A 24,588-nucleotide genomic window follows, 5' to 3' on the forward strand; every position below is an offset into this window, starting at 1 on the left:
AGCAGCAGCAGCAGCAGCAGAGCAGCCTGTGTTCTGTTTCTCCGTGCTGCCGTGCTGCAATCCTGGAGCAGGCCTGGGGAGATGGTCCCACTGGACACCCCTCACCCACAGCTTTGTCAAGCCTTCCTCTCATTTCCTGCATCGGTTTATCTTAGCATGCAGGACCAGCTCTGCTTTTGGGTCCTCATGAACCCATGTATCCTCTGCAAATCCCACTAGAGATGCCAATTGTCATTTTCCTTCTGTGCCAAGTTGTAAATCCCACAGATTTATATATCCAAAGTCCTCATCAATCAAGAGGTTAGGTCAAAGGCAATGAGTTAAAACAAGGGGGAGGTGACTCCACTGAGAGCACTGAGGAGCCACTGTGGAGCTCCCTCCTGGTGATTCCCCTGAGCTGGGTGTTGTGGGCTCACTCTGCCCTCTCTGCCAGCCAGAGAAAAGGGATTATCTAAAGGATTTCATCAGAGTGGTCCCTTTCCTCCCCACATCCATACACTGTCTGAGGAGCAGGAGCTGGATGGAGCAGGATGTGAAGCGCTCAGACTCCTGGCTGAAACCAGAAGGCAAACCACCACCCTTCCTTGTCCTGGGGAGGAGCCTGCCCTGAGCCACTGGAATTGCTCCTGCTGAGGTGTTGAGCGTTGTGTTTTACACGTGGCTGGCAGTGACTCTCTGTGCAGGAAGGGAGTTTGTGCCTTGTCCTGCTGGACACTGGGAGATACTTTTCCCAACAGCAGATCAGCAGTTTATTTGTAGTGGGTTAATGACTCTCCTGGTGCTCAACAGGTTCTCATTCCTGTTGGGTTTGCCAGAAGGGGTTTGGCATTCCCAAGAGCTGGGATGGTGGAGTGGATCTCAAACAGCACCGAAATCCAGTGATGTTTTTCTCTTTTCTCACCTTTATCTACAATTAACAACACTCTTGACATCTGGACTAGGGTAAATAGAGATTTTTTAACCCTATCTCTGCATCTGGATTATTTCCAAGTTGCTGGCAAAGCTGGAGGTAATCTGCTCCTGCAGGAACCTGGGATCTGGTCACAGACCTGGTGGCACACAGAAGCAGAGGGTGAGCAGGGAGCGCTGCCTCTCTGCTCCAGTCATCCCTGGCTTGTCCTGTGTGTTTGGACCCTGAGATGCTCCTGCTGAGGCTTTCACAAGCTCTCTCTTGGGATTTTGGCCAGGGCAAGTAATTCCACTCGGGAGTCTGAAAACTGCTGCCCGGGGAGGCAGAGCTCAGCCTGCAGCTCTGAGTGCATATATCCTGGCTATTCCAAGGAATAAAAAAAATAAAATAAAATAAACAGTGGTGCTCTTACCTCAGGCTATCCATTAGGAGTGTGATTTAGTGCAGGGAGGGCTATAAAGGCAGTTGATAAATCTTCTGTGCAGCACAAATAAAATCTCTTGCGGGAGGAGGAAGCGCCCTGGATAACGGCACGGAGAGCCCTTTCTCCCTTGTCTAATTAGGCTGTCCAGGAGGAGTTAATATAAAATAAGAGATCTGGAAAGCCCAAATCTTCACAGCCTCAGGAAGGACTTCATCCCCTTAAATTACGAGGCTAAGACCTCATTCAACAATGCTTTGAAGGAGATCAGCTATTGACGGCGGCTGCGGGCGCGGGCGCGGGCGCTGCGTGATTGCAGCATCTTCTGAAGAGAAGAGCTCGCTCCTGTTCCCATTCAATGCTACTATTTTTATCCTCCTTAATTTCTAGAAGGTATTTCCAAGTGGGAAGCAGAGCAGAGAATAGCAGATCTTAACTCTGCCCCGTGTACAATTGCTGTAAAAAGGAGGGAGAGATGTTTGAAATAGCTTGTGACTATTTTTGGTACCACCGATGTGGTAGCAAAGCTCCTGGAGGTGTTTGCAGCCCTTGGCACCCTGAGGGTGAAGGGGAATGGGGTGAAGGGGTCAGTGTCTCCCAGGGGGTTCACGGGCTCCTGACTCTGCCTGGAGCCAGGAGAGTCCTGGCCATTGCTGGGGATGTCTCGGAGGGGCACAGGGAGGATGATGCTGGCAGGGAAAAGGGGGTGCCTCTGCTTGTCTGTATCCCCCTCCCAGCCCAGGACACCCTCCTGTCTCACCCCTCCTGGGCCCCCCTTGCCTGTGGAGAGCTTTGATCCTTTTCCATCTGGGAGGCAGAAAAGCAGAGGGACTCAATTAGGTGCAGTTACCTCACCCACCGCAGAGCAGCCAGGGCTGCTGGCAGGAGGTCAAAGAGGAAATCCTGGGCCCACCAGGGCCAAAGCGGAGGAGTTTTGGGGGATGCCTTGGACCTTGTGCTCTCTCCTGCTGAGCTGTAAAAGGCTCAAAGTCTTCCAGCATCCTGGAAAGGCTGGAGAGCTCAGGAATGACCATCACTGACCCCTGGATCGCTGTTGGAGCTGTGGGGTGAGGGGAGTGCTTTGGGAAGAGGATAAAATAGGATGGATCCTGGCTGGAAAACTGAGCATTGTGCAAGAGGGCAAACAGGGACAGTGATTTGTGAGTCCCCATTTCAGTTTGTGACCCTGGCCACGCAGTTTTGGATGTGTAACAGGGCTTTTATCTGGTGATTATCCCTTCTGCAGCCACAGCTTTTGCTTCTCTCCATGCCCAGGTTCTCTGAAGCTGCTGAGCACAATGTTGGCACACACAACCCTTGTGCTGGACAGAAGCGTCCTGCTTCACTTGAACATGAAATATAAATCAGAGATCAAGTGAATTATTGTGCCATGCTGCTGCTCAGGCAATAGGGAGACTTTAAATCAATCAGGCCCCAAATAAATAAATAAACGTGCAGCAGACATGCTGGAGTGCATGTCTGATTCCTATCAGAGCAGTAATTCAAGGCAGATGCTTGCAGTTCTCTGCTTCCCGCTCTGTTACCTGGGCTGCTGGACTCACAGGAGACAGAAAGCAGTTTTTTTCTTCCCTCTAAGCTTTCATTATTGTTGCCAAAGAAACCATTTCATTTGCTTGCCACGTGTGCAGCAAATCTGGTTCAATCCATCTGGATGCCAAGGGATGGAGGAGAAGGGCTCTGGGGAGGGAAGGCTGCAGAGTGCATCACCTCAATGCCCGTGATGTGCTGCGACCCTGGGGATGGGGCTGGCAGCTGCAGCAGGGACAGTGCAGCTGCTGCTGCCGCCTGGGGAGGCTGCAAGGGCCCCACTCCAAGGGTCTGACCTGCACGAGCATCTCCACAGCAGCTTGGAGAGCTGGGAGAGCTGGGGCTGGAGGGCTCACCCCTCAGAGAGCCTGCAGACAGCAGCCCAGGGAGCAGCACAGCCCTGTGAGCGCCTGCCTGGGAGATCCTCCCACCCTCAGGCTCTGAGACTTCCCTGGTTTTCCTTTCAGCTGGCACTGGCACTCGGGAGAGAAGGATTTGAAGTGTTTGATCTTTCTGGGCTGCTCTTTCCCTCCTGCAGGTGCCGGGCTCAGGAGCAGAGATCCCTGGGGTTCTGAGTCTGCCTGGCACCATCCTGCCCTCCCCATGGCTGGCACCACCCTCCTCCCTCCTGCCTGGCACCATCCTGCTCCCCCCATGGTCGGCACTATCCTGCTCTCCCTATAACCAGCACCATCCTGCTCTCCCCATGGCTGGCACCATCCTGCTCTCCCTATAACCGGCACTATCCTGCTCTCCCTATAACCAGCACCATCCTGCTCTCCCCATGGTTGGCACCACCTTATTCCCTCCTGCCTGGCACCATCCTGCTCTCCCCATGGCTGGCACCATCCTGCTCTCCCTATAACCAGCATCATCCTGCTCTCCCCATGGTCGGCACCATCCTGCTCCCTCCTGGCTGCAGCCTGGGCAGGAGCACAGAGGATGCTCTGGGTGATTGTCCCCATTGCTGCCCAGCCCTGGGGATGGTTCCAGCAGCAGCAGTGAACGTGGGCAGCCAAGCCTGGGCTGGAGGGGGCTGGGGTGGCACAGGCTGTGCTAGCCAGGCACAGCAGAGGCTGTGAGGTGGGTGTGCTGCCCCAGGAAGGTGGCACTGGGGGCTTAGTCCCTTTTCCAGGGCAGTTTTTGTCACTTGCAAACGGGCCTATCACCAGCCCCTGAGGCTGGAGGTGTGTATGTGGATTTCACAGGAGCTTTGCCTGCAGCTGCAGTCTCTGCCCTTGTGTGCCCAGTGCTTTATAAAGGCAAACGAGCCCTGATGCTGATGGGAGGCTGCTGGCACAGCAGGGTGTTCCCTCACACCCTTTCATCTGTCCTGAGCAGCATCAGTCCAAGGTGATGATATTTCACCAAGTCAGGGCCTCTTCTCCCTTGAGTTCCCCCAGGAGAGTGTTGAAAGTGAACCTCGGACCAGTGGAGCTGACACTTTGTGATAAAAGATAAAGTGATTGCAACACTGGGGATTCAGCCTGGATTTCTGAAGGTTTATCCCCAGGGGAGAGCTGAGCTGATGCATGGGTAAGGTTTTTCCTCCTAAAACTCCACTTGTAAACCCAAAAGAATAAAGGTCAATCAGTTAAACCCACTCAGCACATAATCCTGTGCCCTTCTGAGTTAGCACAATCTGTGTAAAGCAAGGCAGGCTGACACACACAGCCGTGCTGGATTTATCCCACAGCAGGTTCACCCCTCAGCTCTGAGCACCATTCCTGGTGTGTTCCTCCTCCAGCAGCTCATCCCAGCCCTGGACAGCAGTGTAAATCCTTCTTTGCAAATCATTGACCCAATAGGTCATAAAAGTTCCTTTATGGCCTGTCAAGACAAGCGAGGTTCTTTACGTGCACCCTAAGTCAGCACAGTAAAACTTTTATGGTGTTTTCAATAACAAGAGCTACTGCACATGAACAGCAACTAATTTTTAAAGCCTTGGTATTTCAGCTGAGATGAGGTTTTTTCCTCTCTTCTGTTGGAAAAACACTGGGATTAGTGTGCTCAGCAGTCAGTGCCTGGAGCTGACCTCCCTGCCTGACGTGGTGCTCCAACTTCCACAGTGACTGAGCACCCCTGGAAAGGAGATTCTCCAAACCAGGCTGCTCTTCTGGCAACATCTGTGCGAGTGGAGAAGCTGAGCTTCAGGTTCCCAGGTGCCTTGGGGAAGCAGGAACCCCCAATCTCAGCCACTGCTGCACCCAAGGGTTGCGTGTGGGATCCCCAAAGGCAGGGGGCCGGGGGCACACACCATCCTGGGACAGCTTCACCAATGAATTAACAGGGTTTATTCAGAGTGCTCTGCTTGTTGTAATCATGATTTCAGCCCTCTGAGGTTGCTGCTGTGGCCATGAGTGCCTGCTGCACCCCAGGGTCCAGTCTGGGCAGAGATGATGGGGTTTGCTGACCTGGACAAAGGAGTTGTTTTTTTGTGGTGGTGTTGTTGTGTTTTGTTTGTTGGGGTTTTTTATGAGAGAATGACATTATCGTCTGAGCTCTGCCAGGCCTGAGCTGTCCTGGCTCTGCCTCTGACCTGAGATGTCCTCAGACAAGGTGTGATGGATGCTGTCCCTGTGCCCTTTCATTAGCTGGTGGGAATGACTGTGCCCTAAATCCACACTGCAGCAGCCAGGGCTTGTAACTTCTCTCTTCCCCATTGGAGCCTCAGCCACCTCATTGCTTCTCTTCCCCCCTTTGCCCCAGTTACAGCCTTTGCCTCTTTGGACTCAGGCTTGCTCGAAGCTGTGCTGCCCCATGACCCCAAAGTGGGGATCCCCACGTGCCCTGGCCCCAGTGGGTTACAGGACTGGGGTCTGTGGTCCCATGCCAGCAGTGGGGTCCCTCAGTGCTGCTCATGCAGGATGAGCAGGTGAGCTCCAGGCAGTGGGGTGGGAATCAATGCTGGGACAGTCAGCACTGATTTCCCAGCCCTGACAGAAGCAGGGGGCACAAGGTGACAGAGGTCCTGCTGTTGGGGTTTGGTTTGGGTTGATTTTACCACTTTTTCACAGATTAACTCTCTGGGTTTGCTTTCTTTTTTCTTTTTAAAAAATCCTCCCTTTAAGAAACATGCAAACCTGTGGGAACCCTGCCTCTGTCAGGTCTGTCCCTGGACAAAGGACGTGGCCCAGTCTGGGGGCTGTGGGTGCTACACCACAGCCCAGAGCAGGCTCTGGGTGGAGGGGATGCTCCTGGTGCTGCTCCCAGCTGTGGATTTGCTCCTGATCTCATTTGGGTTCAGCTGTGCCTGCAGCAGGGCTGGAGCCAGGGCAGCCCCTCCATCTGGGTGCAGAATTTGGTGTTTTTTCCCTTTTTCCCCATGTCAGGAACGACAGTGCTGCTGGAGCAGCAGCACAGCCAAGGCTGGGAATGCTCAGGGGAGCTCAGGGAGGAACTGTTGCTGTCGATCTGTTAATTAAGATTAATGTGCTAGCTGATAAGGATGACTCTGTGCCAATTGCTGTTAGAGCCAGGATCCTGCAAGGCAGGAGCAGCACGTTCCTGCTTCCTCAGCAGCTGCAGCCTCTGCAGCCTGAGCTGTGGGGCACAAAGGGGGAGCTGCACAGCTCCCCAGGCTCCCCAGGGCCCCTGGGCTCACTTGCTCTGCCTATGGGACTCCTGAGAACTTGGTCTTGTGCTCTCTTGGCAAAGGAACAGTTTGAGATTCCCAGAGGGTGTTAGGGCAGAGCTCTGCATCCTCTCCTCCTAGGATTGGTGTTGAAATTTCTCCACCCAAAAAGTGCCTGAAACGAGGCGCATCATTGAACAATGTATGTGTGCATATATTTATTTTGCCCTCTCAGGTGGGATCTCTGAGGAAGCTGGATGTGCCTGGCACAGCAGATGTGATGAATTAGGGCTTGGTTTGCCTTTGTCAGCTGTCAGTGCAGGATTTTGGAGCAGAGGCTGCTTGCTGAGCACCACAGCACCCTGTGCCACCTTGGGAAGAACCTGCTAAACCACATCTCCCAGAGCCCCGAAGGAACCCAAAATGCCAGCAGAGCCACTGAAACTGGGACAGCTGCAGGTGACAGGACAGCTCTGTGCTCAGAGCTTCAGAGCATCACAGATTGTTGAGGAGCTCGTTTTAATGTTCTTTACCCACTTCTTTGCTTTAACAGCCTCCTCATTGCCTTGGTTTCTGTGTCTGGTACCAGCTGCATTTAAGGGCAGCATTTGTGTAACCAGCCTCATTAAAGCAAACAGGTTTGCCAAAGCCTCAGAGTTCACCTTCCTGGATGGCATCATTTTATCAGTGAAAGGTAGCAGTGGAAGGAGTGCTCCCTGAGTCCCAGATGGATTCCCCCGTGTCAGTCCCCTCCTGCCCTGCCTGCTCCTGCAGCTGCTTTCATTTCCCTGCCATTCCCCTCAGAGGCACCAGCCCTAATGAGCGAGTGTAATTAGCCTGTGGCACATCCAGTGCCTGCCAGCAGCGTGGGGACAGGGACAGTGGCCACCCTGCCCTGCTGCCACGAGATGCAGCCCTGCTGCAGCCAGGCAAGGACCAGCCTGAGCTGTTTGGGGCATCACCTTGGCCATGGGCAGTGTCTGCTGGCATGCAGAACAAAGATTTTGCTGAAGTAACACTGCCCTGGGGGAGGAAATGCCATTTTCCTTGCCATAAAAGCAATTCACCTTACGTCAAAAGGGGAAGAAAATTTTGTGGGTTTTTTTTAACTTTGGAGTGGGATATGATTTTGAAGCCTCTGCTGTCCCACAGTTTGTTTTTCCTTACAGGCACTGCTCAATGGCCTCACCAGCATCCCCCTCCCACCCTGTTCCTGAGCTCCATCAGTTCCAAAGTTGAGCCAAAGTCTTCTTGCCCTGAGGGTCTGGAGTCTGCATGAAGATGCCCAAGTCACATCTGCAGAAGGAGACAGCCTTACCACAGCAGCCTGCACCCATCAGTGCCTCCTGTGACTGTCAGCTCCTTGCAGACAGAGCAATCTCCTAGCAACCTTGCACTGGCTCTTTGGATTCATCCTAATTCAGTTTCTGGTCATCCAGAACAAAACCCCATGAAGGCATCTGGCAAGCAGAGTGACAGACAGGCTGTGGTGGAGTGCTGGAGCATCTGGCATGGTGATTATTTCAGCAAAACCCCTGCTTGGGGCTCATCTCGAGGTTTTTACAGTGAGCCTGAGTGTAACATTCAGGTGAGGGCTCTGCAGCATCCTGCTGAGGGCTGGGTCCCACCTACCTGAGCTGAGTGCTCCAAGAATGATCCTGGTGCTGGTGAGGATGCTCCTGCTTCTCTTTCTTCCATCCTTGTTTCCTGGCAAAAAGGAGTGAGAGAATGTGCTGATGGTTGTGATGGCAGCAAAAAAAAAAAAAAAGGAGGAAAGAGAGGAGGAGTGAGGAAAAGAGTGGCATTTCTCTAGCCTGGGGGAACAACACATCCAGCTCAAAAAATTTGAAAAATTTGGCAGCCTTCCCCTGCCAGTAGATTTGTTTGTGAATTGCAGCAGTGGAAGGGTTTTAGCCACATCTGCTCTCATGTCTGTAGGTGACTCACTGTGATGCCCAGCAACATGCTGGGCACTGGGAGCTGCTTCAGTGGAAAGTTTGAGCACTGCTGTCTTACAGTGCCAAGTTCTGACTTGGCAGGATGGGTTATGGAGCCCAAATTTCCAGCATTTACTGACTGGTGAGCATTTGGCTCTGGGATCTGAGTGCTGGTCTCTACCCGTGCTTCCCATGCAGGATCCATACAGGCAAAGCAGTCAGTCTTGCTGAAATAAATTAAATGCTGCTGCTCATTTAGAAAGGATTTATAGGAGGCAGCGTGTGGCTGCAGCTGGCAGTGCAGGGATGGAAAGTGGAGCACGAGGCAGGGATGGGGGCTCGGGGTCCCCCTGTACCCCACGGGGCTGTGGCTGGAGGGTGGCTCTGTGCCTGTGCCCCGTGGGGACACAGCTGTCCCATCCCACAGGTCCTGTTAGCAATGCCCAGCATTGCCCAGGTGCCTGGGAGCCGCCTGGAGTGAGTGTGCTCAGTCTGGGGATGTTAAAATTTAAGTGTGAGCCATTTCCTGTGAGAGCCCTTTAGTGCTGTCACTGAGCTCAGCGACTCCCACCAGGGATGGCTCCTGCCACTGCTTTTACTCCTGATCTGGAATCCCTCCAGAGGTGTCCAAATCCCAGCCCTCTGACCCAGCACCAGCTTTCTGATCCGAATTTAAGATCCAAATTTAAGATCCAAATTTAAATCCACACACAACATTTGGGGGATGCAGGGACCGAGGGGTTTCCCACGGGCTCATCCCAAACTGAAACCTTAACCAGGATTTCACCAGCCAGTGCTGGATGTCTGGAGAGCTTTGTGCCCCTCTGCCCCAGCTCTCCCACCCCTCCATGAAGTGGCTCCAGGTCCAACCCTGCACACACACAAACCCCTGGCCCGGGTGATTCTCTGGAGCTCTGCAGGGAGGGTTCTCCCCACACAGTGCTGTGCTCTGGGGCAGTTTATTCTCTGGTTTTACCCTGCCCTGGCTGCTCACAGAGGGTTTCAGAGAACAAGGGGCCGGTTTCAGACCTTGCTATTACAACCTCACATTCAAGAATTACTACTACTATTATTTCCAAGGAAACAGGGACTCACACTCGTATCTTTTATGTGATTTCTCACATCCGGAGGTTCTCACGTGACTTTGCTGCCTATTTTTAGCTCCTCAAACATCTCTGCCAGGATGAAAGCTTTAAAGAAAACCCACCCTTGAAAGGGATGAAACAGGCGTTTGCTTTAATGGTAAATTTGTGAGTGTGACCCCCCCGAATCCCTGCATTTCAGCAGGCAGGAACACCAGGCTGCAGTTAACTGTTTCTGTGTTTGCTGTTACACCCTCCTTCTTCAAACAGCAAAGGCTTGTTGTAAAACAGAGCTGTTTCTAGAACCAGATCCACCTACAAGTCATTTAAAAGCCTCCTACCTCAATTTTGCAGGTAAAATGTTCGTCTAGCAGGAATTGAGAGGAGGGAATTTCCCCTCCATCTGTTTTTTAGCTGGTCTGGGGGAGGGAAAAAGCCACCCTGGCTGATTCCACTTGCAGCACCCACCTTGGGGTGGGATGGGTGAGGATGGGACCCCTCTGTCCTCGGGGGCTTGGGGTGGCTGTGGGAACCCACCTGGTCCTGCCCATTCCAGCACACTGGATGCAAAGCTTGGCATTTCCTTTGGATGCCTCACAGGAAGCATCCTATTTAAAAACCCCAGCCACAAATAACACACAGTTGTACCCAGCTATTAGAGCGAGAGGAAAATTGTTTGCATTGTCACAAACTTTCATTTCCATTTTTGTCTCCATTTCAGCTTCATTAACACAGGCTGACCTGCCTTATCAATTACAGCTATTTCTAGTGTGGGCATTTTGGTAATTGGCATCAAAATGTCAGGACAGCCAGTTGGAGCTCTCTGGGTGCAGAAACCTCAGCAGTGCCTCTCGCTGATTACAAGCTCCAGTAATTAGTGATCAGCAGAGTCCCACCCTCCCTGCCACAGCTGCAGAGCCCCCGTGGTACCACAGTGGAAGCAAAAAGCCCCAGAGCTCCCTTTGGGGTCAGGGTGGCATTCAGCCCCTCCCTGGCACCCCAGAGCCACACAGAGCTGTGCACCCGAAAAGCTCCGCTGGAGGTGGCAAATTTACCCCGGGTGAGTCAGGGCTGAGTCTGCTCTCCTTCCCCAGCTTGCTCTGCTCTGCCTGTCCCTTTTCTCCTCTGGGTTTCGGGTCAGAGCCCTGGAGCTGTGTGAGCTGTTGGGGTATGGCAGGGCCTGTTCCTGGGGAGGAGGAGGAGGCAGGAGGGGTTCAGCATCCCCAGGGACTGGCAGCTTGGGGGTGCTGGGCTGTAGGAGGGATGAGCTGGGAGCTGGAACTGCCAGACAACCAATTGAGGCTGCTCCAGCAGCGGGAGGTGGAGATGTTATAGGGCCTCTTGGTGGCTGGTTTCCCTTTAACTACTGGTCTCCAGGGCAGAGGCTCTCACAGCAGAATGAGAGGAGGAAGGTTTGGACCCACCTGTCTGCAGCAGGGCTGAGGCTCAGGGCTGCCATTAGATGTGCTCCAGGCAGGTCCTGCTAAGCATTGCCTCTGCCAAATTGTCCTTTCCTTTGGGAAGCTGGGATGAGGAGAGGCCTCTGCCTCCATCTGAGGGGCTCAGCGCTCCGTGTCCCTGCTCCTGCGGGGAAGGGGCAGCTCTGAGCACTGCTGGGCACTGCAGATGTATTTACCTTTCCCTGCTGGAACTACAAAGCTGTGGAGACCTGGTGACCCCGTGTCACACGCTGCCCTGCCAGAGGGACAGGGCTAATTGAGACGTGACAGCCTGTGCAAACAAACTTCTCCTCCGAGGTCAAGGAGGCAGAGCTGATGAACAGATGCAGAACCCGACGCTTTGAGGAGCTCCTGGAAGAGCAGCACAAACAAGGGAAGGTGCATCCCAGCCGTGGCTTCACTGGGCAGGGAATTTGGGCAAATGCCTGGCAAAGCCTTGGAGATTTTGGGATGGCTGGCTCCTGGGAGAAGCCTCCAAGGGCAAGGAAGGGCTGCAGGGGCACAGCCTGAAGAAAGCAGATAACACAGATCTTATGTTTGGGAGGGAAAGATGAGTGAGTGGTGGGAGAGCAATCCTGAGCACCCAGAGAAACCCTGAACTCCTCGTGTCTGAGGTCAATTAAAATGGAATGAGGAGAAGTGCCTGGCTGAGGTGGATTAAGTGTGTGTGCCTGTATTTCCCTTCAGGAGCAAAAAACCATAAACAAACTCGAGCTAACAAAAAGCTGCCAACATTTTGCAATGGGGCAAGGCTATCATTCTCAAAAAAACAACCCAGCCCATGGGGAGCAGGGGGACCTGTGCCAGCTGTGCCCTCTCCGTTCAGCAGCAGCAGCCTGAGCACAGCCGGTGCCCAGCACAGCCTGTTATCAGGGTGACATCCCGAGATAAATGATTCCCATTACTGCCTCCATTCCCAGGCAGTCCCCTGAGGCACAGCCCGGGGACCGAGCTGCTCTGGGCTCTTCCCAGCAAATCCTCCCGGCTCTGCCTCTCCTGCAGGTGGGGCTTGCAAGGGCTCTGCAATTCTGAGCCACGCTCTGGGGCAGAGCTGAGGCTGCTGCAGTGCTCTTCACCAAGAGCAAACCTGCTGCCAAGATCCCTGGACTTGGAGAGAACAGCTGTGCCTGGCCCTTCTGGAGGGGTTTTTGTGGCTCAGGTTTTACAGCTGGGACAGGGGCAGTGAGATACCTGGCATGCTGTGGTGCTGTGCACTGCAGCCATCAGAAACACTCCTGCTGCTCTGTCTTCATCTTCTCCCATTATTGGCCTCTATTTCCCACCTTGTCTTTCTGTTTGCTGTGCCCCTCAAGCACCTTTCTCACCCTCTGGGGCAGGAGAGCAGGTAAAACTGGCCCCTGTGCAAAAGGCACAGCAGAGTTTGGGCTTGTTACCATCAGCACACAGTGGAAAATGGCTTTGGGGCTAAATCATCCTCACAATGATCAGGTTTCACAAATTGCTTCACATTGTGCCTGGAACTGGTGTGAATTTATTTGTGCAAAGTCCTTTGTGGAGGTAGGTGCTCTAATTCTAGAAATAGAGATGCTTCCTGCACAAACATGGGTGCAGAGATGCTGAGATTCTGATCTCTCCTCTGCCTCAAGACACCCCACAAGAGGCTGTACATGAGCAGGCTGGGCTCAGAACCAGCGCCCAATTCTGTTGCCATCCCCATCCCCGGGGTTGGCCCCACATCTGGGGGATGCTGAGAGTTCAGAGATGTGATCTGAGTGCTTTAATTCTATTACTCATGAGCTCTGAATAGCTGCTTTAGACACCCTTGACCTTCTGCTGCAGAGCAGATCAAAGCAAATCTGTCTGTGGTGATATACTTTATCTGATTCAAAGGGGAAGCATCCAATGAAGCGCTTGTTTTGAAAACATTATTTTACGTTGTGCCCCATTAAATTGTTGACATGTTGCCCTCTGGCTATTTGGCATTAGTTATACTCAAATGCTATCTACAGCCTTAATCTAATTTTGCCTTTCCTCATCTTTATTCCTTGATCTTCCTATTACACTGCTTAACAAATCTGTTCAAGGACGAAATTGTTTCAAGACGGGGTTTGATAAGCTGGGGGAAAGGGCTGCAGAGCCAGGCAGGAATTGTGTCTCAGTCCCAGGCACTGGAATTCAGAGCAGCCAGAAGGAGCCTGGTTTATCTAAACTTTGCTCCTTCCCTGCAGGAGCTCAGATTTGTGCTGGTCACGAGCTGTGCCAGGAGGGGTTTGTGGTTTGTGCCATTGATGGATCTCTGACTTTGGGGCGGTTTTTGTGCCCTTCCCTCCGAGGAGCTGCAGAGCTGTGTGGGTGCTGTGGGACAGGCTCTGTGCCCTGTCCCCGTGGGTGGCACTGCTCCAGGGAGGGTTGGTTTGTTCTTTTTCACAGCTTGTGCTACAGCTCTTCAGGCTGGATCACCTACACATTCCAACAATTCCCCTGCTGGCCCAGGGGTGTTGGTGGTGCCCTGTACCCCTCCTGAGCCCTGCCAGTCCTGTGCTCTGGTGACATTTTGCTGGGCTGCTGCTGAAGGAATCATTTCTTCAGCAGGGCTGGACCCCAACTGCAATCATTTTTTTGGGTGTAAATCCACTAAGAAATCAGCAGGGAGAAAGAGGATACAGAGCCTTCCAGCCACTGAACCACCCCTCTGGAGGGAGGGCCTTTTGCTACCACCCCTCCAAGCTGCTCCATGCCTTGGAGGGTTTATGCTGGGCATTGAGTCATATTTGTTCTGTGCTCCTTTGTGATTAGCCAGAGGATTTGGTGGGGAATTTGGGAAAAGTGAGCCCTGCTGTGCTGGAAGTGTGCTGGATGCTCTCACTCTTTGCATTGCGAGCCTAGATTGGAACCAGGTGATAAAACGTGCTCACAAAGCAGCCAGTGGGAAAAAATAGCTTGATTTCAAAAGTGTTTCATTTTGAAAAAGGGAAGAAAAGCTAAACAATCAGTGCTGTTAAATTTTTCCATCACTATCCTTTTCATGCAATAGGACTTTTCCCCTGCTCCAAAGCTCCAGCTCCTGGGAAACAGCTTTCATTAGAGGAGCATGGAAAAGGCCCTCAGAAGTGGGCCAGGGGTTTACAAAATGGAAAAAAGAGTTTTCATTAAATCCTTTTCCACTTTTGTAGTCCTTTCTGGGGGGTTAGAGTGGATCCTCCTTGTGCTGGCCAAGTCATCACCCCCAAAATGTACAACAGCAGGCATCTGTGTGTGGAATTCTCCAAATAACAGCCTGGCAACCCTGTCAGTCCCTTCAAGAGCTTCAGACAGGGATCCTAGCAATTTTCCTAGGAGTAAAACATAAATTTATACTTTCTGTTTCTAGTAAACTGTCAGGGGAATAAAAAAAATAATAGCCCCTGACAAGATAAGAAGACCCAAGATGTTGAAAAATCCTTCAGCAGTACAAAGAGCTGAATGAAACCCCAACAAACTGGACATGTTTAGCACCAGCTCATCTCTTCCTGACATCCAAGCAGTTGGAAATATAGATATAATTAAAAGGATTTGCAAAGCCAGCATAACACTAAGAAGACTATTTTACATTATTTTTATAATGAACTTTAGTATTTTTACTGTTGCAGCAGGAATCCAAATAAATGTTCGTGGTTTATCTCTTTTCTGCCTCCAGTACATTGACTTTGGTTAAACAGCTATATTTATCAGTGCAATGCTGGCTATAAAAATGAAAGAAACAAACTATAAAATGTCCAGTGAAACTGTGTTTTTCTTTAGGTGGGTGGGTACGTGGGCAGTTCATAATTCTGGGGGTGGTAGCCACCTTTACTGCCCATGAACAATGTCATCTACAGTGATGCTCCAGATTTACCGAGGTTTTTAAGACTCAAAGACTCAAAGATACGTGTTTATCAGGATCATAAAACAGCTGGGACTGGAAGGAACCTTAAGAGCATCTGGTTGCAAGCCTCTGCCATGGTCAGGGATGTCATTCACTGCACCACAGCTGCTTGGGAAGCCCTCTGTGGAGAGGACAAACACTGGGAGGTACATCTGGGTACCTGCTGGGTGACCCTGCCTTCCCAATGGGAATGAATAACCTGAGGCTGACAGTAACTCTGCTTTTTTAAAGACTGAATCCTTCACCTGATGTAAAGGGGGAAATGGTGCTGCAGAGACAAGAATGAAGGTCAGCTCCAAACCTAACAAATGAGCAAAAAGGCCCCAGAAGAAGGAGTAAGGAGCCAGATCCCAAAAGGACACAATGGTTTAGATGGCTTCCATCTCCCCAGCTTTTTCTATGCAGTAAAATACTAGAAAATGAAAGATAAGGATCATTCTTCACTCCTTACACTCTGCCTAGTTCTGTAATGGTCCATGGTGAAAGGTCCATAGCTCTGCTCTTGAAGTGATGGTTCTGGTTGGCGTTGAGCATCCTTTGCTCTCATCCGGGAATTTCTCCTGGAGCGTCCCTGTTATGGGCTTTGCAGGAGCCTGTCCCCACACCAGGAGCAGAGCAGAGTCTTACAGGGCTGGGCAAGCAGACAAACACATGGGGGATTTTTGGAAAGGAAAAAAAAAATAAGTAAAAAAAAATAATTGTTGTAGAGTGCCTGGTTGAGTTACAGTAAATCTTAGGAAGCAAGAGCAGAGGGCAGCTCCTTACATCTGGGTTAAAACTAATTGATCACTTTCCCCCAGCACACAGACCTGTCTTTATACTGAGCCTGTAAAGAAAAGTTCCCTGAAAGTCACCGGAGACAAATAATCCTTCAGGAGTCAGTGCTGACACAGAATTACATTTTCAGTCATTTTTCAGTTGTGCGCGTCTCCATCCTGTCACATTAGTTTGCTAACACTTCCAATGCAACAATGAGACAAACAGAGCATTGTGCTGGTCCAAGCCAAACATTCATCTCTGCTTGGCACTGGTTCAACAGGCCTGTCAAAACTGCTGGTGAGCTGGCCAAAGCTCATTAAGTGGTTGGATGCATATTTAGCATGGAAAAGAGCTTTACCCAGGGCTCTGAGTAATGTGTGCAGCGGGCGGGCAGGAACCAGGAGGGATGGTGGGAAGGAGAGAGCAGGATGTATTCCTTGTGGATTGTACCTAAGCTGGAATAAAAGAATAATGTAAATATCTATTGAGGGAACATATTTCAAGGCAGAACAGAAGTGAATTGCAAAATCCCCGGGCCCAATGCCAACTTTAAATGTGTCTCAGAAGAGACATCAATGTTACTGCTCCTCGATGTGCACAAAGTTACGGGGATGGTTTCCTTGGGATGGGAGCTGACCTGCTGGCCTGAGCTTTCCTTCCCAGCCTCAGCTTGGTGGGTTTGGAGAGGTCTAACCTTGCACAGTGACTTCACCAAAGAAGAATCTGGTTTTTGCGAATCCAGCACGAGCCAGAGTAAAGCATCCCGAGGATGGCAGGAGCCTGGCTCAGCGCCCTGAGCTCTGACCCAGCTGTTAACAGCTGGTGAAGCATTTCCTCAGGAGGAGACAAATTAAGAGAGAGATTTAATTGCAGAGCCTGAATGTTTGTGTTGCCTTCTGGTGTTGAGCTGATGTCAAGGAAAGAATGATGCGGGTACAAGTGGCACTTCCCAACTCGCCCACATTCCCGTGCCTCTGCTTTCTGGACTGCTCAGTTTCAGTACACCTCTGCAGCAGACTTTGCAACCTGCAGCAATGCTGCTGATTTTCACAGGCAAATGGTCAAATATTAAAGACATTTACCTCCAAACATGTATACACATGACAGAAAAATTCCTTCTTCATGCGTCTATGTTCATATATCAGTGTCCACATAAATCTGCGTTTCCTAAATTCATGGCTAAAACTCCCAGCAGTGTTCTGTTAAGTGTTCACCCTTGAACAAGGAACAATGAAAAAAACCCAAAAACCCTACGTGTTGCAGGGGGAGAAAGAGAGAGAAAAACTTACTACTTAAGAAATAAATTTTTCTGTGTGCACTGAGATGATCCAATATGAAGGCAAATAATTAAGATGCTGGAATTGAGAAATCCTTTATTACAGATGAAGAAAGAAGCCTTTCATGGACTAATTAACAGAATGCTTCAAGCAAATGTTAATGATTAACCGATTGAGTGTTTAAAGGTGTGGTTTGTTAAACCTAGCACTTCTGATTACTTGCTTGCTTACACACTTACAAACAATTGCTCTTTCATTCAGCTTGTCTACTTCCCCCACCTTTTTTCTCTAACTATAAATTCTTTCAGGGCCTTGGAAGGGATCCTTTAGTTTTCAGTGACGTCCATCCTGATGTGAGCGAGAAATTCAGGATCATCCAGGACTGAGGTCTCTGTGCCAGGATCCATCCTTGCCAAGGTGAGCATCTCCTGATTTCTCTTTGGAAGGTGCTCAGAGGTTTTTGCTGCTGGATTTTGTTGTAGCTGTCAATCAACTATGAATTGTTGAGCTTCAGTGTCTGTGATTTTAAAACGGCAGTTAGTTATGTTTAAAAGTGTGCAGAAGTACCAGAACTGATTTAAAGTCTGTGAAAGGGGAAGGAGTTCAATCTTCCTTATCTAAGTAAAGAGCTTAATGAGCCTATCTAGGAGCAAGGTAATTTCCTGGATATCTGTGATGGCTTCTGGTGCCCAGGAGGTGAAGCTGGGTCTGGCTGTAAGAGAGGATGAGGAACTCATGTTACCCTGGTTGGTACCAATCCCTCCTGTGTCTGAGACTGCCCAGGGTGGGTAGGCTGAGCTCATTGCTTCAGGTCTGCCTGGGAATGGCTTTGTGGTACAGGTGAGCATGGTCAGGTGAAGACAGGATATTTTTCTCCTCAAGGAATCACACCAGGATGGAGGGTGGCAGAGATGTGCTGGAGTTTGATTAGTTCAGCCTCTCCTCAAGGCAGAACCTCAACCTCACAGCAGATATTCCTGCAATCTGCCTCTTGCAAAGCCCCTTTTTGGCTGAAGGACAGGATCCCATCCCTCTCCAGGCTTTGGGGAGTTAACAGGCTGCAATGCTTCATTTCCACAAACCGGAGACATGAGCGCTGAGAAGACATCCAGAGCAGGATTTGCTTTATCTCTCTGGCCTTTGGGTGACTTTTCCTCTCACTATGGTGAGCATTGTTCCCTCTGCATGCAGTTACCTGACACACTCACCTGACACTTAATCACTGCTGCCTGGGTTGCTGTCTGCTGGCTGTGCTCAGCCAAAGAGAGCCTCGGAGGCAGGAATCTTTGGCAAGGGTGAAAACCCCCTCAGAGCTCGGCTTTGGGAAATTCTTTTTTGCCCCCACTTCTCAAGGGCTTGTTATTGAAGGACTCTGGGCTCAATTAGACCATGAAAGCTGCCTGACATTGTGATTTATGAGATCTTAAAAGTGAGTGCTGCTTATCAGAGTGCGGCGAGGGCCCCGTGTCTGGGCTGCTCCTGCAGGATGGAGCACGGCTCTGCAGTGGGGGAGCCTTGGAATTCTGCTGGGAAGGTCCACAGCCCACCTGGAGGGCTGCACCACGCTGAACATGAGGGAATGAGCGAGGGAGAAGCCACTGATGGATGGCACAGGCACTGCTGCTGCCTGGGCAGCCACAGGGAGGATGCCAGGGATGCCCAGCTCCAGAGCTGAGGATGTGCTTCTCAGCAGTGCTCTTCCTTTTGCAGCATTTGGGAGTTTCTGCATTTCTACAGGCTCTGCGTTGTCTGGAGTGACTGGGAAAGCACAGCTCCATCACAAAAATACTAATTCTGATGTGTTTTAGCTTTTCTCCAGCTGACAGAATGGCTGAAACGTGTCCCTTCTCACAACTGGCCCGAAACCTACTCAATTAAATTATTGTGGGGTTTTTTTAATCAGCATCTTTAAACCAATTGCTTTTTTGAAATCTCCGGTGCTCCTCTGCAGCACTTGCAGGAGCTGCAGCCAGAGCTCAGTCACAGCTGGCACACGAGCAGCAGCTTGTGAGAGCTGTCCCCTGCCTTCCTGCCTGTCCCTGCATTCCTCCTGCCTGTCCCTACATCCCTCCTGTCCTCTCTCTGGCTCCTCCAGACGTCTCTCTGCTCTGGCTGTGTGGCCAGAGGGAGGTGACATTGTTTCTGTGACTCACAGCATTCCCATTCTGCCTTCCCCAGCCAGGACTGGGTTTCTCAGCCCACAGGGAGGCAGGAAGGTTTTTGACAGCCCTGTAGTCAGATGCCTTTGTGACAAGCCCAGTCCTAACAGCTCCAGGTCTAAGGTTGCTTTTAAATGTAATATAAATTAAATTATTTATTTTTTTTGCTCGGGGTTCAGGCATCATAATGTGCTATGAAAGAAATACCTCATGACTAAATACTGCTCTTCCACTATAGATGCCATAGCGTGGAGCTGCTGGCTCCAGCACAACATCTGTTAAGAATCTACACATTATAGCTGATGGGATTTTTCACCTTAAATGAGGTTTCTGAGATCTGCATAGTTCTGTTCGTAGGTCCTCAGGTGGTGAGGGAAAATGTAGCTGCACGACTTTGATCTCCAGTGTGCACTTATCCCAAACCACTGTTGAGAGGCTTAATTGTACAAGATGCAAAATAAAACCTCTGTTAAAGCAGCACTGAGATGTTTTAAGTAGGCTTAGATCTGCACTTACAATAACAAAAACTACAAAGGACACCAAAAGATAAAGTTCCAACAGTGTTGGCTGGATTGTGTATACCCTGTGTGGTTTTTTGACATGAACCCCAGTGCACACATCTTACCCAGAACCACTGGGTTTAATATTGGGTTGCTTGTGAAAATTCCTTCCCCAGTATGAGCCCCCCTGGCTGGTGGGGGAGCACAGGGCTGAGCATCCCTGGTCCTGCATGGCCAGGTAACCTGACCCTTGTCCACACCTGGGGCAGAACAGGGCTCTGGCAGCCTCTGGGGCACCCTCTGAGCTGGGATTGCTGCTCTGTAGGTAGATCCTCTCTGGCTTCCACCCTGCCTTTTCACCCCTCTCCCTGCCTCCAAAACTGCACCAGAGCTGGCTCGGCTTGGTGTTCCAACCCCTTGTCCTCACCTTTTCACAGTTCTAGAGCACTAAACCATGTCGTGCAACACCAAGTTATGGGACGTTAAATCATTTCCCCAAAGAATTTTAAATGTCTCCAAACTAGAGCGTTCAATCTGATAGTGCATAGCCAAAGTACAAAGTTATTTTTCTACATATGCATGTTTCGGGTTGGGGGATTTTTTTGGATGGAAAATGGAGTAAAAGGAAGCCCAGGTGGTGGCTGAAGCTGGAGCATCCTGGAGGAGCAGAGAGATGTGGCCCCAGGCCACAAGGGGAGGGGAATGCTGGCAGGTGACAAGGGGAGATAAAGTAGGTGATGCTGGGCTGGAGTGGACAGCTGCAGGATAAAACTATGAGATATAAAACAGCACAAGAGTAAAACTTTGTGTCTGGTAATAAGATTTGTATTGGGGAAAGGGGAGAGCAGTAAAGACTTAAGAGTTACTATGAAACTTCAGGGTTTTTAAGAATATATTGCTTTGTCCTTCAAAGAGACTGACTTTATTTTTTTTTTAATAATGCAATAATCAATAATAGATTAAATCTCCATTCCATTACAAATCCTTTTGCACGGTAACAACAGAGCCAAAGTCTCTGGTGGTACATTAGAAAATGTAATTTGAACCCAAATCTGGCTGGGGTGTGCTTTATTCCAGGCCTTGCAAGACTGTCTGCCCAGACCTTTGCCTTTTACAGGCTGTGCATTTGATGAAGGCCTGGCTGGAAAGCCACAGCCTGTGAGTCCTACCCAGCCCCCTCATTAGATTTAGCTCTGCAATAGAGGCTCAGAGACTTCAGTGCCTGTAAATTAATATTCAAAGTCTCTCCAGCCTCTGGGATGGGCTTTGCTGCCAGCAGGAAGGGCTTGGTGTGTTCCTGGAGTGCCAGCAACATGGCCAGAAAAGCAATGGGCTGCTGCAGGGTCCAGCTTGAGAGCTGCTGCAAGTCCTGTGCGTCTTTCAAACCTCACAGATTTCCTCTCCATTGGCTTCTTGCCTCCCCCTGCTCTCCTCCCCACCCTGAAGAAAATTCCATGCACTGAAGGTGTCCTGCAGGACATGAACACGAGGTTTGTGTCCATGCAGGATGGCTCAGAGAGTGGGAAGGGTGAAGGAGAGTTGCCTCCTTCCCCACTACAGTAGTGGGACAGTGAGAGAAGAAAGCGCTCCCTGCTCTGCCCAAGTGCCCAGGAGGGTTTTATGGCAGTGACCCCGTGAGCAGCCCTGCTGCTGGGGAACGTGCTGTCTCCTCTGGAAGCAGAAAATCCCCCTTTCCCATGCTGTCTGACTGCTTCTCCCCAGAGTATCAGCATGAGCTCATAGAGAAGTGTTTGTGAAGGAGAGCTGAAGCCCAAAACTGCTTACTTGGCAAAATGCAGGAAGAGCATGGCTGGACCTTGAGCTTCTGACACACGCTGATGCTGAAGCACATGTGGGAGATGTCTCTTGCAGTGACATCTTAAAAATGCCTGCTAAGCCCAGGCCAGGATGCAGATAAGCATGGGCTGATGGATGCTTGCTTGGGGAGCGTAGCTGGACACCATATGGCCAAAAAAGTGCAGGCAGAGAGCGGATCCAGCAGGTATTTCTCCAGCAAATCTCTGTAAATTTGGGATTTTGCTGCTTGGTCTTTGGTGTGGGGATGGCTCCCAGGGCTGGGTACAGGCTCTGTGCAGCTGTGTTAACCTGAGCTGTCTGCCCTGGAGCCAGGCTGCCTCTGGTACCCACAGCACATCCTTCAGCAGGTTTAGCTGCATGTCAGCATCTCTCAGGTTTCTCAGCATCTCTTACCAACGATGTCAAACAAGGATGACTCTCCTTCAGCAGTGTGTGCACAGGGCTTGCACAAAGTCCTGAGCAGCAGCTGTGTGACTGAGGAGGCTGCTGATCTTTTCTGGGAGCTGTGTCTCTCCTGGTTGATAAATCCCATCAAACACCAAATATTTTATTAATCACCAGAGTAAACCAACACATAAAACCTATGGAGCTCACTGGCAGGAAGGCAGGTCACTGCTGCCCAAGCCTGGGGTCAGGTTTGCTGCTTTCCTTTCCCAAACTGTGTTTTCCTGCAGCTCTGCAGGATATCAAAGCCCTTGGGAAAGGGCCTGTGTGTTTGTGTGTGCTGACTCCCAGCCTGGATTCTCTGAAGCACCTTGTCCAGTGGGTCCCTGTGGTGTGTGTGCTGAAGGAAAAGCCGAATTTAACATCTGGCTGTGACACAAGGCTTCCATGTGAAGGCATCCAGCAAAGCAGAGCAGGGTGGAATTCCTGCCCTCATTGAAGTCAATGGGAATTTTGCCACTGACCTTGATGGATCCAGGCTTTCACCCCTGGCTACACAGCAGCTGATCCAGCCCTTTTGTCCATCAATCTCCGGGCAGCAAGTGCCTCTATAAATCGCTCCTTGAAAGAGAAGAAAGGACACGACTTCAAAGTGTCCCCTCACAGTGTTCTCCTGCAGGGGCTGCTCCTGGCTGGGGCTCTGTTGAGGGAGATGTGGCTTCTGACACATCCAAAGCGCTCAGAGTGCGCTCACAGGGATTTCCATCCACCAGCAAGCAATGGGGAGTCTGAGGGGCAGCTTTACTGCCCGTGTCACTGGCTGGGAAAGCGAGGCACTGCTCCAAAAGTGGCACCATTTATTTCTAACACAGGTGTGTCAGAGCAATGGCTGGGTGCTCTGCCATGTACAGAGGATGGAGCAGGTTACAGACTGAGCTTCAGAGCATCCTGCTGCTTTGCACTGAGCAAGGAGCCGCTGGTAGGGGTTTTCAAGAAGCTGCTGCTTGTTGGCTTAGTCAAAGTCTTTTTACTAATTTGGATGTGGCATACAGACAAGATATTGTCTCTGCTGTGAGTTTGGTATCCTCTGGTCCAAAGGGAAATCTGTGGAGGGCAGCTGCACTCGTGGCTGAAATCATTTCGGAGCAGAAGGGGATGCAGATGCTGCAGGGCACTGGCCACAGGGAGCTGCCCATCCCACCAGGCAAATGCTGCCTTTACAAAATACCATCCAGAGAGTGATTTGCAGGGCTGAGCAAACAAAGAAAGGACCCCAGCAACAGGGCAGGCTGTTCCCACTTTGCAAAGCACTTTCTTCACCTCACAATATCCTCAGGGCTGCCGGAGCTTTTTCCCCCATCATGAGCCCCCACTGACTCGTGGGCCTCTCGCTGGCAATTTGGGCAGAATCTGCTTTGTTAGATGGCCTCCTGCTGCTCTTTTCTTTCCTCCTCTCCCCACCCCTTTCTCTTTTCTTTAAAAGCTTTATTGCAAAGCAATAAGTCGTTTCCCACCTCCCTGCCTCTCCCTTCCCAGACTCCTTTCCTAAGTCACTGGGAATTTTTTCACCTATATATGTAAGTTGACTCAAACAACATTCACTCTACCGTCAGTTCTCAGCTAATAAAATAAACAGGTTGTTATGAAAGTCAGAAGTTTAAAAAGTTGTGGGTTTGGCTTCCTTTACTGTCCATTTTTTCCAAGGGGTTTTGTGCTGCTGCATGTGATGATTGAGAGAGAAAATGCATACTCAGGGCCCAGACAGTGCTTGGATAGAGATAATTAAAATAATTATCAAATAAACTTTTTACAGCAGCTGGAATGTTTGTAGGCTCACCATACCCCTCCAGAGGCTCAGGCACTTCCCTTGGGTGAACCCAGGAGCATTCATCACCTCCCCAAGCATGGGCAGTGAGTGTTCTGGTGCTGTTCATGTCCCTAAATGCCTTTGGTTTAGAAGCTGCTGATTAAATCAGATTAAATGAGACATTTTGGTGCCCTTGCTGGTGTTGGGCACCTGGACTGTAGGAAGGAGCAGGACCAGGAATTGTCTGGGGCCGAGGAACGAGGCAGAATTACAGCAGGGCTGTGGGATAACAAGAAGGCAAAACCCGCTGGGATGGGGGCAGTGGTGCCTGCTCTCAAGGGCCATTTGTGACCATCCAGAGCTGTCTGAGACCCTCCCACATGCCTCCTGCTCACCAAGGTGACCCCCCAGCCTCCACTGCTGTCATAAGGCTTTGTGCTAATTTGTGTGGAATACATGAGCCACTGGAGTAAAAAATGTGTCTCTGCTGCTCAAACAGAGTAAAAAAAAAGTGACATGAGGTCTAGGGCAAAAGTCCTGAGAGCTTCACTTGCCTCTTCCCAGAGTAACAACTGCCATTATGAATAATTTTCTCCTTTCATTAAAGCTCCAGTAAAAAGAAAATTGGCTTCAAAATTTCAGATGTAAAGCACTAAATTGGAGGAGAGGTTAGCTGGAGAAAGAGCTTTTCCAAAGGAGCCTTTTTGGGCAGCCCTTCAGATGGCATTAACTGTCATCTTTGGGGAAGAACTCACCTAGGGCTTGTTTGATCAAAGTCCCATATTGGGTCATTTAGGACAAAACAGTAAAAAGCTCCAGAACTGTGAGGAAAGAATTAAAGCAGGCAATGCAGTTTTCACCTCTGCCTCTTTCCCAGAAAGGCTGTTAGCTGGCTGGAGGCACTGTTATTATTCCATCCACGGTGAGGTCCCATCCCACTCACAGAACAGCGCTCCAGTCTCCCTCCTTTCTGCAGGCAGAGCTTTGGTACCAGCTTCAGGTGCCCTGTGTAGATATTGATCTTTTTCTTGGGCTAATTCAGCCTGTTTTCCATTTTTTATCCCTTTAAAGCATTTTTCTGTCTCAG

The sequence above is a fragment of the Geospiza fortis genome, unplaced genomic scaffold, assembly GCF_000277835.1.
Source record: "Geospiza fortis unplaced genomic scaffold, GeoFor_1.0 scaffold70, whole genome shotgun sequence".
Lineage (NCBI taxonomy): Eukaryota > Metazoa > Chordata > Aves > Passeriformes > Thraupidae > Geospiza > Geospiza fortis.